This window comes from Acomys minous (assembly GCF_964271855.1).
Source record: "Acomys minous genome assembly, chromosome: 5".
NCBI lineage: Eukaryota > Metazoa > Chordata > Mammalia > Rodentia > Muridae > Acomys > Acomys minous.
Window position 1 is genome coordinate 119,819,064 of NC_140494.1, and position 17,669 is coordinate 119,836,732.

The following is a 17,669-nucleotide window of genomic DNA, read 5'->3' on the forward strand; positions in this document are numbered from 1 at the left end:
CGCATCAGGTTTGAATGATGTTGTTGTTTGTCAGTCATCGGTCTCCTCAGATGTGGCCACAGCATCTTCAAGGCCTTCTCGCTGGCCACTGTGGAGTAAAAGCTTTGTTAAGAACCATGACTACTTAGGCCAGCCAGCCACAGTTCCAAACTCCCCTGCTTTCTGACACGCAGGGCTGGGCTTCTCTGGGAAGGCTTTGCTCTCTGTCCACAGGCTCTGTCAGGACCATCCTGTCCTGCTCCCCTCCATCTCTGCCAACACACAAGCCAGATCCTTTATCCATACAAACACTAAGTCTTTAGTCTCTGTGTTACAGCTGTACACTATGACCTGATACCATTCGCCTGCCTGCAAGCCATCCTGGCAGGGATGAAGATATTCCGAAGGACCACTTAATGCTCTCCCTTTGCCAATCAGACTATTGAAATGGTGGACCCTCTCCTCAGTTTGGATTTTCCCCAGGAATGTCACCGCTGTGAGAAGGAAAAGTCCCTGGTGCCAGCTAGGGGGAGGGCAAGAGGTTTACATTTTACAGACCTTGCAAGAGAGGCAGGAGCTGAGAAGATGATGGGCGGGGCCATACCTTGCCAAGGACTACTAAGTTATACATACCCCTGGTCCTCCATTTAAACCCAGACCTCATTTCAGGACACGGAAGATGGACTCAGGGGTGGGGGTGGGGTGGGGGGCGGAGGGTGCCTGTCACTTAACATCTTAGTTCCTCTTCCCAAGGTAGCCACCCTGAACACATGCCCGTTTATGCTTTTCATGATGATATTTTGGGGCTAGGCAGCTGGACGTGCTTCGTTAGAGGTGCCAGCTTCTGACTCCAATTCTGGTGACATCTTTCTAAAGATGTGTCATATTCAGCAGGGCCTGGCCTGTTCCTGTGTCAGGCTCCAAAGAGGCCCTTAGAACAGTGACTACCCAAATCTGCTCCCCCATTTCAGTGCAAGGAAACAGGTATAAGCCCTTGACATTTGAAGACGGGTAAAGTGACCACTTCAAAGTCCCTTAGGGAAGCCATCTTTGGATTCTTCTTTTTCTTGCAAAACCACTTCTTCATATTAATATGGGCTCATATAAAGTGGACTCCTTACCTGACTTCAGGGACTGGCTCAGAGGCGCTTGACTCTAATGACATTAATGGCTAAAAACACTGGTCCCAAAATGTGCTAGGCAGAAGAGCCCTGCGGGAGCCTGTTCACAGGCTGCCAAGGGGGAAAGACAACTACAATTAAAGACTTCACATAGCTCATCTAAGAGAAATGCCTTGAGGTGGGCATTCCCAGGCTAGGCTACAAGAAATGTTTCAAATAGGTCTTTGCTAACCTTCAGGACAGTGTCTTGCCAATTCTGAATTATCTGCTGTTTGAGTCATTCATGGGTCCTTTAAAGTGGTCACCATCACCAACATAAGTTCTCAGGACAGGTACCTAGTCACTGTTGAATGTGATGGGCAGAGCTGATGTACATGCGTGATGAGTTGCAATCCTAGGTGCCCTTGTAAACCTGTTAAGGAACCAAAAGTTCAGGCCGGAGAGATAGCTCAGTGGGTAAAAGCAAACATGAGGACCTGAGTCCAAATCCTCAGTACTTACATAAAAAGTCATGTATGCATATACACACACACACACACACACACACACACACACACACACACACATATATACCCCTGGCCACATATGCTAATAACCTTACCACTGAGGAGGAGAGGAAGACAAATCCAAGGTATTCACTGGCTAGCATCCTAGCTGAAATGGTGAGGCCCAGGTTCAGTAAGACCCTGCCTCATAGAATGAAGGCAGAGAGTGATGGAGAAAGGCAAGCAGTGTAGTCTGTAACCCTCGGGTCTCACTCACACGGTATACACACACAGACACGTGCATCTGAACATACAGGTACACACATACACATACACCATACATATGTACCACCTCACACAACAACCAACAACAATGACAAAGAGATTTTTATGCTGAGAGAGAGAGAGAGAGAGAGAGAGAGAGAGAGAGAGAGAGAGAGAACACTACAGTACCCCCTACCCCCTTCCATCGTTGGAGAGATGTTTCCAGCATTCGGTACACATGCTTTGCATTTTTGTCCTCTTCTGCTCTATGGCAGTTTCATCACGCCTAATGACTTCCATCTTTGGCCACTGCAGTACCCATGAGGTCTTCTTATCTAGTATCAAGAGTACATATTTTCCCTTTTCTGCTCTCTTTGTTGTGCACACATGGTGACTTTGATAAGATGGACAGTTGGCTGCCAGGCAGGACCACCACGGGATTGCTCTGAATGGCCTTTGATGCTGGCTTCTAAAGGCTTGGCATCTGGGAGATGCACAGGCTGGAAGCAGGATGTAAAGATTCCTGGTTTGGGCTTTTTGTTTGCTTGCTTGTTTTGTTTTCTTTTGTCGCAAGCTAGAGTCATCTGAGAAGAGGGAATCTAACTGAGAAAAATGTCCTGATCAGATTGTCCCATAGGCAAATCTATGGGTGCATTTCTTGGTTGATAATTGATGGGGAAGGGACAGTGCACTGTGTAAGGGAGGGAGGCAGCTCACTGTGAGTGGTGCTATTCCTGGACAGGGGTCTTTGGATGTCTGTGGAAGCAGGCTGATTAGCCACGAGGAGCAAGCCAGCAGTCAGTGCTCCTCCATGGTCTCAGGTTCAGATCCTGTCCCCAGGTTCCGCCCTGAGTCCCTCAAATGAGGGGATATGTTGGAACTGTAAATAACCCTCTCCTCCTGAGTTGTTTCTGGTCGTGGTGTTTTGTTACAGCATAAGATGCTAAGAATGGAGTAGGAGACTGTCTCTGAATGGATTTGTCTACAAAGCCTGAGGTAATGCTTCAGGAGACTACTGATATTTTACTAACTGCTAGAGACAGGACAACAAAGGAGATGAGGCATTACAAGCCAACTTAGGCCCCAAGAAGAACAGGTAACTAGAAACTTACAACAATTAAATAACACAGTTAAAGAAGTGTAGGGTGCTGCATGCTTGCTGACAATGGTATCTTACCCAGACTGGGCTCAGTATGATTCATCAAACAGCAGAACGGAAGGGAACACTACAAAGTGGCAAATGATAATTTTCGAAAAGTACAGCAACTGGGTGATGTCACATGCCTTTAACTTAGATCATGGAGGCAGGATGGCTAGAACTTCAAGGTCACCTCTGGCTTTATAAGGACCTTTAAGCCAGCCCAGGCTACATAAGACCTGTCTCAAAAAACAAAAGGCAACACAAAACCTAAGTGCTGAGGTAGTTCTGAGAAGGTAATTGTAGTGATATGGCTTTGATATTTGCTGGGAGCTTACCTCTATGCTCCAGGGTCTAAAGGGAAGTGATGCGACTCATGAGCTAGGTCAAAAGATGATGGAGTTTGGGATGCTTGTTCTTGGGACTTAATCAACATGCTAGGAAGCTCAAGCAGACAGTAGAAGAGGTTTGTTTTACGTGACAGTAACACTGAGATTCTGCTAGTATCCCATGTCAAGCACCATGTGACTAAGCCTCAGACGATGCCAGATCCCAGACTTTCTATCTTCCTTGCTGAGGCCCCAAACATCATGTAGTGGATACAGAGTTTAGTAGTACAGTGAGAGTCAAGCATAGCTCTTCTTGTTGCTCCAATTTCTCAATTCTCACTTTCCCTTGTGGCATTAAAGTAGCTATAGGAACCATGGCTCCACATTCAGAGTGCTTCCCTCTTGTTCCCAACCACACAGACAAGTGACATAAAGCACCTCTCTCTGATTGATCTTACTTGATGAGATGGCTCGGCAGCTAAAGGTACCTGTTGCCAAACCTGACATCCAGAGTTCAATGTCTGGGGCCTACATGGTGAAAGGAGGGAACTGACTGTTTCAAGTTGTCCTACTGTGTGTGGCATGGCATGTATCCTCCCAACTAGAAGAAACCCACCTGGACTTACTGAAGTCAATAATTGATGTGCTCATTGGCTTCGGTCTGGTTGATTTTCCAAGTGTCACTGCTCTACAGGTGGTGTGGCCTGGGAGACTGGAGCTGATAAATGAAGCAGACTAAAGTTTCCTGCAGTAGCCAACTTTATTCAGAGCATCAGACAATTTATACTCTGAAGGTTAGGAGTCACCTGAGTAAAGTGTCCAATCACAAGGCAAGCTTCTCCTAATTTACATTCTAATGTCCACATGCGTTCCATGGTGGCATCTCTCAGTGTTCATGAGAATCACACAGCCACAGCGCCATGTCTGACATGTATTAGAGATCTCAATAGATCAAGCAAGGCACATTGATGCACTTCTGCAATCCTGGCACTCCTCTAGGAGGCACAGGCAGGTGGATTGCTGTGAGTTCGAGGCCAGACTGGTCTACAAAGTGAGGCCAGGACAGCCAAGGCTACACAGAGAAACCCTGTCTTGAAAAACAAAACAAAACAACAAACAAAAAGACTCAAAAGATCCTTGTTGAAGGATCTTTTTTTCAAAGCCTTTGTTTTTGTTGTGATTATCACCAACTCATAAAATTACTAGAGAGATGGCTCTGTGGTAAGGAGTAATTGCTGCTCTTCCAGAAGACCCAAGAGTGGCTCCCAGCAGCCATGTTGGGTGCCTGTAAGTGCCTCCAGCTTTAGGAGATCTGACACCCTCTGCTGGCCTCTGTGGACACTGCACTCATGTTATAGACATACATGCAGACACACATAAGACCAAATGAAAATAAATCTTTAAAAGATGTTTTGTTGAAAGAGCAGTGATAAGTAAATCAACACTAAGAGGCAAATAAGATAAAATAGTGAACTTAGTCCAGGGTAAACAGTGAGAGAATCTGGAAGCCAATGGTTTCCCACAAGTAAAAGAACCAATGTGTGACTGGAAAGCATGGTTGCAGGTTAGTAACTCTATGTAAAGTTTGGGCTTCAGGGGCAGGATGGATGGCTCAGCACTTTCGAGTATGGATTGTTCTTCCAGAGGACCCAGGCTTGGTTCTCAGTACCCACACTGCAGCAACAAGGATCCGTAACTCCAGTTCCAGGGTATCTGTTGCCACTTTCTGACCTCCACCGGCACCAGGCATGCAGGTGGCACACAGACATATGTGCAGGCAAAATACATGTTAGAGGATAAATCCCTCACACAGACATACATGCAGCTACACACCTATGCACATAAAAATAAATAAATATTTTTTAAAATTTGGGTTTTATTTCATTGGTGGCCTCTTTACCTCTAGCTCTTCCCTCCTTATGGAACTACACCAAGGACTACATTATTATTAGACAAATCACAACTTTGGTAAATAAATTTAATTTTTCCAGAACAAACAAAACACACCACTTTATCATATGAAACAGATAAACTCTACTACTAAAGGCAGAGATGAAAATGGCCGAAGCATTGATATTTCATTCCTCAAAGAAAGCAGGTCCAAGCCACATCACTATCTACAAGGTGTAAGCTAGCCATAAACAGGATGATGAATGTTTGGCTGGGTGGAAAGTTGGAAGCCCTCTATCAGTTGTCCCTGGGTGTTATGTAACATCATTGGCACTTGAGGTGGAGCCCAGACACTCTCACGTGTACCTACAGATGTTTGTGGTTGTGTGGAAGACAGGCTGTGTGGAACCCAGATTGGAACTTGGCAATCGGTAAGGCATGTATGGGGGGGGGAGGAGATTAAGTGGCCATCTTCTCCAGACAAGCCCTGGGCTGGACATTCTTTTATTGTTTAGTTGATGCCAATTTTGTGATGTAAACTGAAGACGGGGCCTTTAGGTGCTTGTGATTGGCTGAATATCAGCTATGTTCCAGGCAAGAAAGTTGATGTTAACAAAAGGGATCTATTTCCACCCTGTTTTACAGAATAAAAACGCTGTTTGGTATTTTCTTTCTGTGTGTGTGTGTGTGTGTGTGTGTGTGTGTGTGTGTGTGTGTGTATGCACTTGCACATGCATGTGCATATGAAAGCCAGAGATCAATGTTCTCCCCAGTTGCTCCCTGTCTTATTTTTTAAGACACAGTTTCTCACTTGACCTGTGACTCAATTTGGATAGACTGCATGGGAGCCTCCTGTCTCCATCTCCCCAGTGCTGGGATACAGGCATCCATCATTACCACACACAGCCTTTATATGGATGCTGGGCTGGGCATCTGAACTCAGGTCCTCATGTGTGTGCAGCAAGTACTTTTTCAGCCGAGCCATCTCCCTAGCTAGCCCTCTGGCTTCTGGTTTCTTTGTGTTGAGAATATGGTAAAAATAATTCATCAAAAGGAAGTTGCTACATGTCCGACATTTTACCATGCTAGGGGAATAAATAGGCAAAACTCAGGAGATGTGAGGATGATAAGGTTTGGTACCCAGGAGATATTTGACTGAGCATAAGGAAGAGAATGTCCTAAATGGGATGTCTCTCTCTCTCTCTCTCTCTCTCTCTCTCTCTCTCTCTCTCTCTCTCTCACACACACACACACACACACACACACACACACACACACACACCAAGGCTTAGGGATCTATGTGGAAAAGGTGGAGGAAAGACTGTAAGAGCCAGCAGTAGTGGGCAGACACAGAGTTGCCCAGAGACAACAGCACTGATGCACATAAGAGCTCACAGAGACTGTGGCAGCATGCACCAAGTCTGCACAGGCTCAAGCCAGACAGAGTCCAGCATTGAGAGGGGAAGAGGATCCAACCTCGAACAAAGAAGCTATTTGCAATTGGGTTTCTCCGGTAGAGTGTCACTGGGTACATTACCCACACTCCAGGGCAGGCCTCAGGCCCCAGGAGTAGTGGGGGGGAACACAGAACAAGCTCCATGTTTATTTTTTGTTGTTGCAAGGGGGCGGGCTTTTTACTTTGGCACTTTTTGTCTTATTGTTTTTATTTGTTTTGATTTTGATTTTTGGCTTGCTTTTGCTTCTTTGCTTTTTGTTTTGTTGCATTTTTGAGACAGGCACACACACACACACACAGAGAGAGAGAGAGAGAGAGAGAGAGAGAGAGAGAGAGAGAGACAGACAGACAGACAGACAGACAGACAGACAGACAGAGACAGAGACAGAGACAGAGAGAGACAGAGAGTCAGAGACAGAGACAGAGAGACAGAGAGACAGAGAGAGCAGTTGAGTGGGTGGGAAGGTGGGGGGGATCCGGGATAAGTTAGAGGAAGGAAAAATAAGATCAAAATATAAAATTTAAACCAAAAAAAATTAAAAAAGAAGTGAATTCAGGCTACCTTCTCAGCTAATATGTTCTTTGTGGACCTGGAAGCTACTCCACCCTGAGTGATCCTAACACAAGTGATCTGGAGGAAGGAGGCTTTATGTCACAGAGCCTCAGGTATGAAGAACAGATCACCTGGGCTCCTGGACACTAAAATGGAGGGCTGAAAGGGCAGATCAGTTAGAGCCAGTGGTGGCTCAGGAGACACTAGCAAACAGGGAGGCCATCTGTCCTGTCAGATGGAGAAGACAGGCCCTGAGGATGATCCTGTACAAACCTTTTGTTTGGCACCAATACCACCAGGCAGTTAACCCTGAATAGTGCAAGGACAGGAAATGAGAGCCCTTGTCACAGATGGAGGGAGTGTTCTCATGGCCATCCTTACTTGATAATCTAGCTTGACAGGGAAGGAAGTGGACCACTGTGCCTTCTTTTCTATATACTCGATGTGACTTCGGTACTCCAAGGTATCTTGATTTCAGAATACTAAGACTGGAAAATACAAATGGGATCTGAAAGTTCCCAAGACGAAATGCCAAGCCTTCAACACATGAACCTTTGTGGGGATACTGTGCCCAAAGCATTACGCCATATCAAAGGGAGATGAGACGGACCAAGGGAAAACTGTTTCAAGGTTTTTGCCTTTTCCAGAAGCATAAACATAAATGAACATTATAAATCAATATTAATCAATGTAGAGATAAGAGATTATGCAAATATATTCTAAGGAAATTGTCCTCAAAGTAGAACCAGATTGTTCAGCTCCGAAATCTATAAAGGGTCAAGTATGTGGCTAAAGAGTATTCATGGGGCTGAAGGTTGACCACTGGCTAGTATGTGTGAGGTCCCGGGTTTGACTAGCAGCATCACAACAAACAGCAAACAATTTGGTTTTCATAAACAAAGCAATTGAAAGAATACAAACCATGGGGTAGGTAAGACAAGTAAAAGCACACATTGGGTGCTTACTCAACCCAAGTTAATTTTGTAATTAGTGAATAATAGGTGAACTGAATTTACCTTTTAAAGGGTTAGTTATTGGGTTTTATAGGAATAGACATTGAAACGACACACCTTTAAAAGGAATCACATGGAGCCTGGGTACGGTGATACACGCCTGTAATTCCAGCAGTCAGGAGTCAAAGGCAGGATGAGGGACACAGCTTTAGGGAAGCCAGACTGCAGAGTGAGACCCTGTCTCAAAGAAAACATAACTGCACAACTCTAGCAGGCACAGAGCTCTGGCTTCAAGGTATTAAAGAATCGATCAGCCGTGTAGACAAGTAAAAGGATGAAGATGATTGGAGCAGGTAGTTTGGAATTTTGGCCTAGTTGACACTAATAGATGCTGTGGTCTTCATTCAGAAATGGCATGGAACGCCCCAGTCAGCTTTCCAGTTGGATGTCGATGACATCACACACATGAATCATGAGAGGAAAAGGCTTGGTATTCACATAATGGGACCAAAAATTTGGAAATTGAAAGTATGTCTCTAAACAGACATACTTTCTATGTCACTAGAAAGTGAAGGACATATTTTAAAGCTTGTGGCTCTTCCAAGTTGATTTTTTTAATAAACTGGAATAGAAGGGAATATGTAGACAAAAATTTTTTATAGACCAATACCTTTAATAAACATGGAGACATATACAAATAAATATGAACCAATAAAATCAAGCAATATTTGAAAGGATAATATATAATTATTCTAGGAATGCAAGGTTGGCTTGAACTTTGAAAAGTCAGTGAGTATGATCAACAGCAGCAGCAGACTGAAGAGGAATCATGTGATCATTTCAGGAGAAGTAAGTTCTACAAATTTCACTATTCTACTGTGATTTTTAAAAATTCTCATCAGATTCCATCTAACACCTGTCAGAATGGCTAAGATAGAAAACTCAAATGACAGCACATGCTGGCAAGGATGTGGAGAAAGGGGAACACTCCTTCATTGCTGATGGGAGTGTAAACTTATACAACCACTTTGGATATTAATCTGGCACTTTCTCAGAAAATTGGGAATAGCTCTGCCTCAAGACCCAGCTATACCACTCTTGGGTATATACCCAAAACTTGCTCTACCATGTCACAACTATGTTCATAGCAGCTTTATTTATAATAACCAGACTCTAGAAATAACCTAGATGTCCCTCAAATGAACAATGGATAAAGAAACTGTGGTGCATTTACACAATGTAACACTACTCAGCCATTAAAAACAAGGAAAGCATGCAATTCACATGCAAATGGATGGAACTAGAAAAGATCATCTTGAGTGAAGTAATCCAGACCCAGAAAGACACACATATTATGTACTCACTTAGTGCATTTTATCCATATAGTACAGGATAACCACACTACAATCCACAGACCCAAACAAGATAAATACCAAGGAGGACCCAAGGGAGGATGCTTAAATCTCACTCAGAAGGGGAAATAGGACAGCGGAAGTCGTTGAAGAGAGGGAACAAGGTAGGAGAGGGAACACAGAGAGAAATGGGGGTTGAGATCAGACCTGGGGGGAGGACAGCAGGAGGACGCAGGGCCTGCTGAGAGAAGAGAAACTGTGATGGAGACATCTCCGTGACAAGCCGGAGATCAAAGGCAGGGTAGGCTTCTGGGAGGACATGGGCGTAGCTCTAGCTGAGACTCCTAATAGCAGGGGTCCTGGAGACTGAAGATGACACCCTCTAACTAGACAGGACACCTAGTGGAGGGAGAACACCAACCCACCCACAAGAACTTTGACCCAAAATTTACCCTGCTTACAAGATATGCAGGGATAAATCCGGAGCAGAGATTGAAGGAATGTCTAACCAATGTCCCAGCCCGAGACCTACCCCAGGCGAGAGAGCCAACCCTTGACACTATTAACAACACTTTGCTATGCATGCAGAGCCTAGCATAGCTGTTTTCTAAGAGGCTCCACCCAGCTGAGACTCACAGCCAAACACTGGGCAAAGTGTAAGAGTCTTGTGGAAAGGTGGGGGGCGGGGGGAAGGATAAAAGGACCTAGAGGTGACGGGGGCTCCACAAGAAGACCAACTATAGACCAGATAGAGCGAGTGCACTGTAGACTGGATAGAGCCCCAAATCTTAAAAAAATATTAGCAAGCAGGTTCTAAAATTTATATCAAATTGCAAGAGACAGATTAGCTAAAACAACTCTTTAAAAATAAAAACAACATTCAAAGTATTATAATGCTTCTTTTGGGGACTTATATAGAAATGCAGTAGTCAAGGCAGTGCAGAATTTGTGTAAAAAAAAAATGAAAAAGGGGTACAATAGTAATAAAAAAGAAATCTATACAAGTATATAGAGGCCAATGGTAGACTTTGCTTTTTCTTTTTAAATAACAAGACAGTTCAAGGGGGCAATAAAACTCTTTGAAGCAAACAGTCTCTATTGGAACATGTGGGCTCCACAGAAAAGGAAACAGGAAGTTTGATATCCGCCTCACACCATTCACAAAGAAAATTCCAAGATGAGCATGGTGGGTGTATATTTGTATCCCTAGCACTTGGAAGGCTGAGGCAGGAGGATGACAAGTTTGAGGCCAGCTTGAGTTCAGCCTGGACTACCTTATATCAAAACAACAAAAACCAATCAATCCAAGAAGGACCTTAGTCCCGAGTGTAGTTGGCACAGGTTTAAAGCGTACACTGGTTCTCCACCTTTTATGACCCTTTAATACAGTTCCTCATGCTCTGGTGACCCTAACCACAACATTATTTTTGTTGCTACTTCCTAACTGGAAGCTTTGCTACTGTTCTGAATTGTATGTAATGTAAATATTTTTTGGAGCTAGCTGTTTGCCACAGGGGGTTACAACCCACAGGTTGAGAACCACTGACAGCGAGGTGTGATCTGCAAATGTGAGGTCGGAAGAGCATTTTTAGGGAGAGCATAGAAATCACGCAGCATAGAAATGTATCCACTGCTACTGTGTCTAGAATCCACAGGGGGCTCACATAAATCAATGCTGAAGACAGTAAATAGAGCCACAGGCCTGAACACTTCACAGAAGATTTTATAATGACCACAAAGCATGAAAATGTGCCCAACAGAACTTCACATCAGTGAAAATACCATTAAAACAGCAATGGAATGACCGGAAGAGCCACCGAGCACAGCTGACATTGGTTTCGAAGCTCACAGCATGTGAGGGCAAAGTGCGCAGCTCTTGGAGCCTCTATTCACTGCTTTTGCTAGACGCTGTGTAGAATTGGCTGTCCACAAGGAAAAATGCATGGCCATTCCTCCTAATCTTACGCTTGCAACTCTTTTATGACAAGCAGCTGTGCTGCAGAAAAGGATTGCTGCAAAAATGTCGTTACCTGTTTTACCAGAAACCAGGCTGGAAACAGCCCAGTGGAATGGGTAATCAAATTGTGATATATTTACACGAAGCAACACAAATCAATGGATTAGCACATAACACAATATAGTTGATTCTCAAAGCACCATGTTGAGTAAGAGAAGCCAGACCCGGAAGAGTGTATTCTTGTATGGTTCTGCTCCCAGTGGGGGGTGACCACCATAGCTGCTTAGTTGGGAGAGGGGTTGTCTGGAAAGGACTGACTGGGTTTTCAAACTGCATCAAATTGTGTATTTACTGCATTCTACTGTACACTAATTTGTTGTTAATTTACCAGTGCAGCCTAATAATGTTTATTATCCGGCCTATAATTATTATTTTGACAGTATTTTGTAACCCACTAGCAATCAGTCAAGACACAGACACCTGTTATATTTAAAAATAGCCTTAGTTAACCTGGGGCAGGAAAGATATCAATCCCCTAAACTACTTCCCATAGTGGGGCAGGTATGGGATCCCTGCCCCAATCCCATGCCGTCTGCTTTTAATAACTTTTATCAAGCTACCTCCCACCTATAATCCCAAATACTTGCTAATGTTCTTCATCTGGGCCAGATTCTCCATCCACACCAGCCACATGCTTTTCTTCCATCTTACCCAAGGCAGCCTTCCTTCTTTTCCCTTCTCCTCTGGTCTCCCTTCTTCCTCCCAAGAGTCTCTCTGTCTCCCCAAGCCCGGAAACTTGGCCATGCCTATCCCATTTGCCCTGCCCAGGTGTGAAGGCCTTTTATTAACTACCATCAAAATACATCAGTCCAACACTAATTTGCTTTCTATCACTGTGATAAACAACATGACCAATGGTAACTTGGGATGTGTGTGGATGGTGGTGTTTGGCTTACACATTCTGATCAGCCAATCACTGAGGAAAGTCAGGGCAGAAACTCAAGCAGGAACAGAGGCAGGAGGCATTGCAGAATGCTGCATACTGCCTTGCTCCTCATGGCTTGCTCAGCCTGCCTTTTTGTACCACTCAGGACCACCTGGACAGGGTGGCAACAACTACATTGGGCCAGGTGCTCACACATCATCAATCAAGAGAACACCTCACTGATGTACCCATAGGCTAACTCAAGGAGGCAATTTCTCAACTGACACTCCCTCTTGCCCTAGAGACTCTAGCTCACTTCAAGTTCACAAAAATCTAACCATCACAGCTGTATGTAAACTTTATCTTAATACAAATCCTTGAATAATCTTTCCTCTGCACAAAAGTCACCAACTTAGTATGCACTATACATACAAAACCTGGCACACATAACCTGGCACACACACACAACCCGACACACACACACACAATCTGGCACACACACTACCTGGTGCACATACATCAACACACACATGAACACACACACACACAACCTGGCACACACATACAACCTGACACACACACACACACAATCTGGCACACACACTACCTGGTGCACACACATGAACACACACATGAACACACACACAACCTGGCATGCACACACATGAACATACAAACACAACCTGGTGCACACACATACAACCTGGCATACACATATAAATGCATACATACAACCTGACATGTAACATGAACACACATACAACCTGGCATACACATATAAATGCATACATACAACCTGACATGTAACATGAACACACATATAACCTGGCATACACACACAACCTGGCATGCACACACAAAAGCACACACACAACTTGGCACACACACACATACACACACACACATAACCTGGCACATACAATTTAGCATGCACACACAAACACCCATATAACTTGGCATACACACATGGACACACAAATACACACACAACCTGGCATAAACACATGGACACACAAACATACACACAACTTGACATATACACACAACCTGGCACACACACAAATGAACATAAACACAACCTCAAATACACTATGAGCACACAAACATACAACCTGGCATATTATATACAAATACACAGAGAACCAGACATACTTACATATACATATTTACTTTCACACACCAGAATACAAAACCTGAAAATTTATCTGTCAGTGATGGTGTGGGAAATTGGAGATTGTCTGCTTGTGGAAGAACCTGGTAGACATCTCTTTCTAAAGCAATGTGACAACAGTGAACACAGCTGTGCATGCTGTGGGCAGCAGTTCCTGTGCACACTGTGCGCCACAGCAACGGTATGCTCAACAGGAAGTACTTAACAGCCACTCACAGGCCCCGCCCACAGAGGAAATGACAAACAGCGACCAAGGGAAACAAGGATGAGCCTCAGGAAAGTTGAAAAGAAAACGTAGGAGGGAAAAACTGCACGTGACTTATACAAATTTGGAAACTATAAAACTCAAATAAACTCCCTATGTATTTATGCACAGCAGGCATAGTAGGGCAGCAGGAACAGATAAGCAGCGTGACGACGCACACAGTGCTTTCCTTTAGGGAGGGGATGGGAGGTGGGCTCAGGGCCTCCTCCTCTATTTGTAATGTGTTATTCTAAGAACCTGAGGCAAATATGGAAAATATTAAGATCTGTTATGCTTGGTGGGAGAGCCGGGTATTTATTTGAGATACTATTCGCCGTGCATTTCTGCAAGCTGAAATATTTCAAGATAAACACGAAGAAGGAGGCAGTTCTCTTATTGCTGAAGAGACCATAATAAGGAATTCACAGTTTCACAGTCTCCTAAAGAAACGCTTGCCGCCCGCAGGGACTGTACTTACTCTCTGAGGCTCCTTTACTTGCTAGGGTTTGGAACACACTTTGAGTCTTTCAGGAAAGGATTCCAGGTAGCCTGCAGGAAAAGGCACATACAAAGAACCAGGAAGACATAAATATAAGTAGAAGGTCGGGATCAAAGATGACAAATATTCCATCAATACTGGTTGACCACAGTGGTTGCGATCAAGTTCCAGCTTGGCTCGGAATTTCTTGGCAACAGTAACCACCCCCTCCATCTCGCGCTGACCCAGAAAAGCAGGCTACGAAAACTAACCTCTGTTCTTCAATGTTTAAAATTAATATTTTCCTGAGCAGCCTTCTCTCTTTATTTCTTCTTGTATTTGCTTTGCTGCCTAACCAGGCCCCTCCCTCCTCTCGTTCCCCAATTCTGACCCAGAGTATCTTACTCAATAGTCTCAGAGCTGGGAGGATTAAAGCCTGAGCTTGCCCAAAGGAGAGATGACTGGGGCATGTTTAGGTCTGTCCGACAAGCACGGGGTCACAGGAAGGAAGGGGATGGAGAGACGGCTCAGTCTGGGAAGTACTTGCCATGTGAGCATAAGCGCCTAAGTTCAATCCTTAGCACCAGTGTGAAGCAGCCAGCGGGGAGGTGTATCTGTAACGCCAGCGTCGGGGAGGCGGAGACAGGAGGATCCCTGGGCTCACTGGCCAGCCAGGCTAGCCAATCAGCAAGCTCCAGGTGCAGTGAGAACCCTTGTCGAGAGACCTCGTCTCAAAAAGCCAAGTGGGGAGGAATGTCAACCTCTGGCCTACACACTCACGTGCATTAACACAACTATATGAACATACTCCACACACACACAAAATATAGGAAGATGCTAATTATTATCAACTCTCGATAAACTTAATTATAATCAAATCATCAAACACTAACAGATGAGACTAATATAAGAAAAAACAGTATATTTGTTTTTGTTTTGTTTGTTTTTTGAGACAAGGTTTTTCTGTATAGCCTTGGCTGTCCTAGACCCACTTTGTAGACCAGGCTGGCTTTGAGTGTGCAGTGATCCACCTGCCTCTGCCTCCTGAGTGCTGGGATTAAAGGCATGAGCCACCATACCGGGCATAGTTTTCTTAAATATAAAGTAATATGATACCTGATGCTAAGTGCTGATGGCTCACAAATTTATTATTTAGTTCGCTCCCAGCTCCTCCCTTCACCTATAGCCACACCCACTAAATGTCTGCACTTGGATGTTTAGCCACTATCTGCCCTTCCTCTGGATGGCTGCTCCACGCACCACTGCCTCTTATCTCTGTGGTCAGCTACAGGGTCTTCTCGTTTTCCCAAGCCAATGCCCTAGCATTATTACTCTGTCTCTCCTACTCCACATCCCACCAGTCAGTAAATCTTTTTTAAAATTTTATTATAATTTATTCAGATTACATGCCAATGGTTATCCCCTCAATTGTATCTTCCTGCCCCCTCCCTCTTCCACTCTATTCCCCTCAACAGAAGGGGACTTCCTCCCCCACCATATGGCCACAGCCTATCAGCTCTCATCTGGATAGCCTGCTTCCCTTTCCTCTGTGTGACCACCAGGCCTCTCACCAAGAGGAAGTGATCAAATTGGGGACACCATAGTTTTCATGTCAGAGGCAGTCCCTGCTCTCTCCCACAACCAAAGAGAATGAGCTGTCCATTGGCTACATCTAGGTTCACTGCATGCATTGTCCTTGGTTGGTACAACAGTTTGTGCAGGACCCCCGGGGTGCAGATCCATGAGCCTTGATGGTCTCTTTGTGGTGCTCCTGAACCCTCTGGGTCCTTCCATTCCATTCTTCCATACCACTCTCAGCACTCCACCCAGAGTCAAGCATTGAGTCCCAACATCTGTCCCGATCCCCTGCTGGGTGGAGTCTCTCGGACATCTATGTTTGGCTAATATCCACTTATAAGTAAGTATATACTATGCATGTCTTTCTGGGTCTGGGTTACCTCACTCAGGATGATCTTTTCTAGTTCCATCCATTTGCCCGCAAATTTCAAGATGTCCTTGTGTTTAACAGCTGAGTAGTATTCCATTGCGTAAATGTATCATTTTACATGTTTCTTTATCCATTCTTTGGTTGAAGAACATCTAAATTGTCTCCAGATTCTGGCTATTATGAATAAAGCTGCTATGAACGTAGTTGAGCAAATATCCTTATAGTATGGTGGAACATTTTTCAGGTATATGCCCAGGAGCTGGATCTTGAGGTAGCACTATTCCCAATTTTCTGAGAAAGTGCTAGATTGATTTCCAAGTGGTTATACAGGTTTGCACTCCCACCAGCAATGGAAGAATGTTCCCTTTTCTTCACATCCTTGCCAGCATGTGCTATGACTTGAATTTTTGATCTTAGCCATTCTGGTAGGTGTAAGATGGAATCTCAGAGTAGTTTTAATTTGCATTTCCCTGATAACTAAGGACATTTCCTTAGATGTTTCTCTGCCACTCAGTGCGTCTCTGTTGAGAATTCCCTGCTTGGCTCTGTACCCCATTTTTAAATTGGATAATTTGGTTTGGTGGTGTTTAATTTCTTGAGTTCTTTATATATTTTGGATATTAGCCCTTCGTCAGATATAGGGTTGTTGAAGGTCTTTTCCCAGTCTGTAGACTGTTGTTTTGTTCTGTTGACAGTGTACTGTTAAGTTGCTTGTATAAGATATTTCCAATCTCTTTATGAAGGCACTTAGTGCTATAAATTTTCCTCTTAGTATTGCTTTCATTGTGTCCCATGAATTTAGGTATGTAATACCCTCATTTTCATTTAATTTTAGGAAGTCTCTAATTTCTTTCTTTCTTTCTTTTCTGACCCAGTTATCATTGGATAGAGAGTTGGTCATTTCTACCTGTGTGTAGGCTTTTTGTTCCTTCTGTTGTTGTTGATGTCCAGCTTTAGTCCGTGGTGGTCTGATAGGATACAAGGTATTGTTCTAATCTTCTTGTATCTGTTGAGGCTCGTTTTGTAACCTATAATGTGGTTAACTTTGGAGAAGGTTCTGTGAGGTGTTGAGAAGAAGATATAATCTTTTGTGTTTGGGTGAATAGTTCTGTAGATATCTATTAGGTCCAGTTGATTCATGACATCTATTAGAGTCAGTATTTCTCAGTTTAGCTTCTGTTTGGATGACCTATCCTTGGTGTATGTGTGTGTGTGTGTGTGTGTGTGTGTGTGTGTGTGTGTGTGTGTGTGTGTATGTGCTGAAGTCTCTCACTATTAATGTGTAGGTATCACTGTATGATTTAAACTTTATTAATTTTTCTTTTACAAATGTGGGTGCCCTTTTATTTGGGACATAGATGTTCAACATTGTGATGTCATCTTGGTTGAGTTTTCCTTTGATGAATATGAACTGTCCTTCCTCATA

The 17,669-nt window shown here is 44.0% G+C and overlaps 1 long non-coding RNA gene across 1 annotated transcript; it reads right to left on the reverse strand.

The window, feature by feature from the left end:
• Window positions 1-1,388: 1,388 nt before the first annotated feature.
• Window positions 1,389-14,913, reverse strand: LOC311597926. Its single transcript, XR_014779402.1, has 3 exons — window positions 14,843-14,913; window positions 14,296-14,366; window positions 1,389-1,512 (listed from the first exon to the last, which is right to left on the reverse strand). It is a non-coding gene; the product is annotated as an uncharacterized lncRNA (long non-coding RNA).
• Between the last annotated feature and the right edge of the window lie 2,756 nt (window positions 14,914-17,669).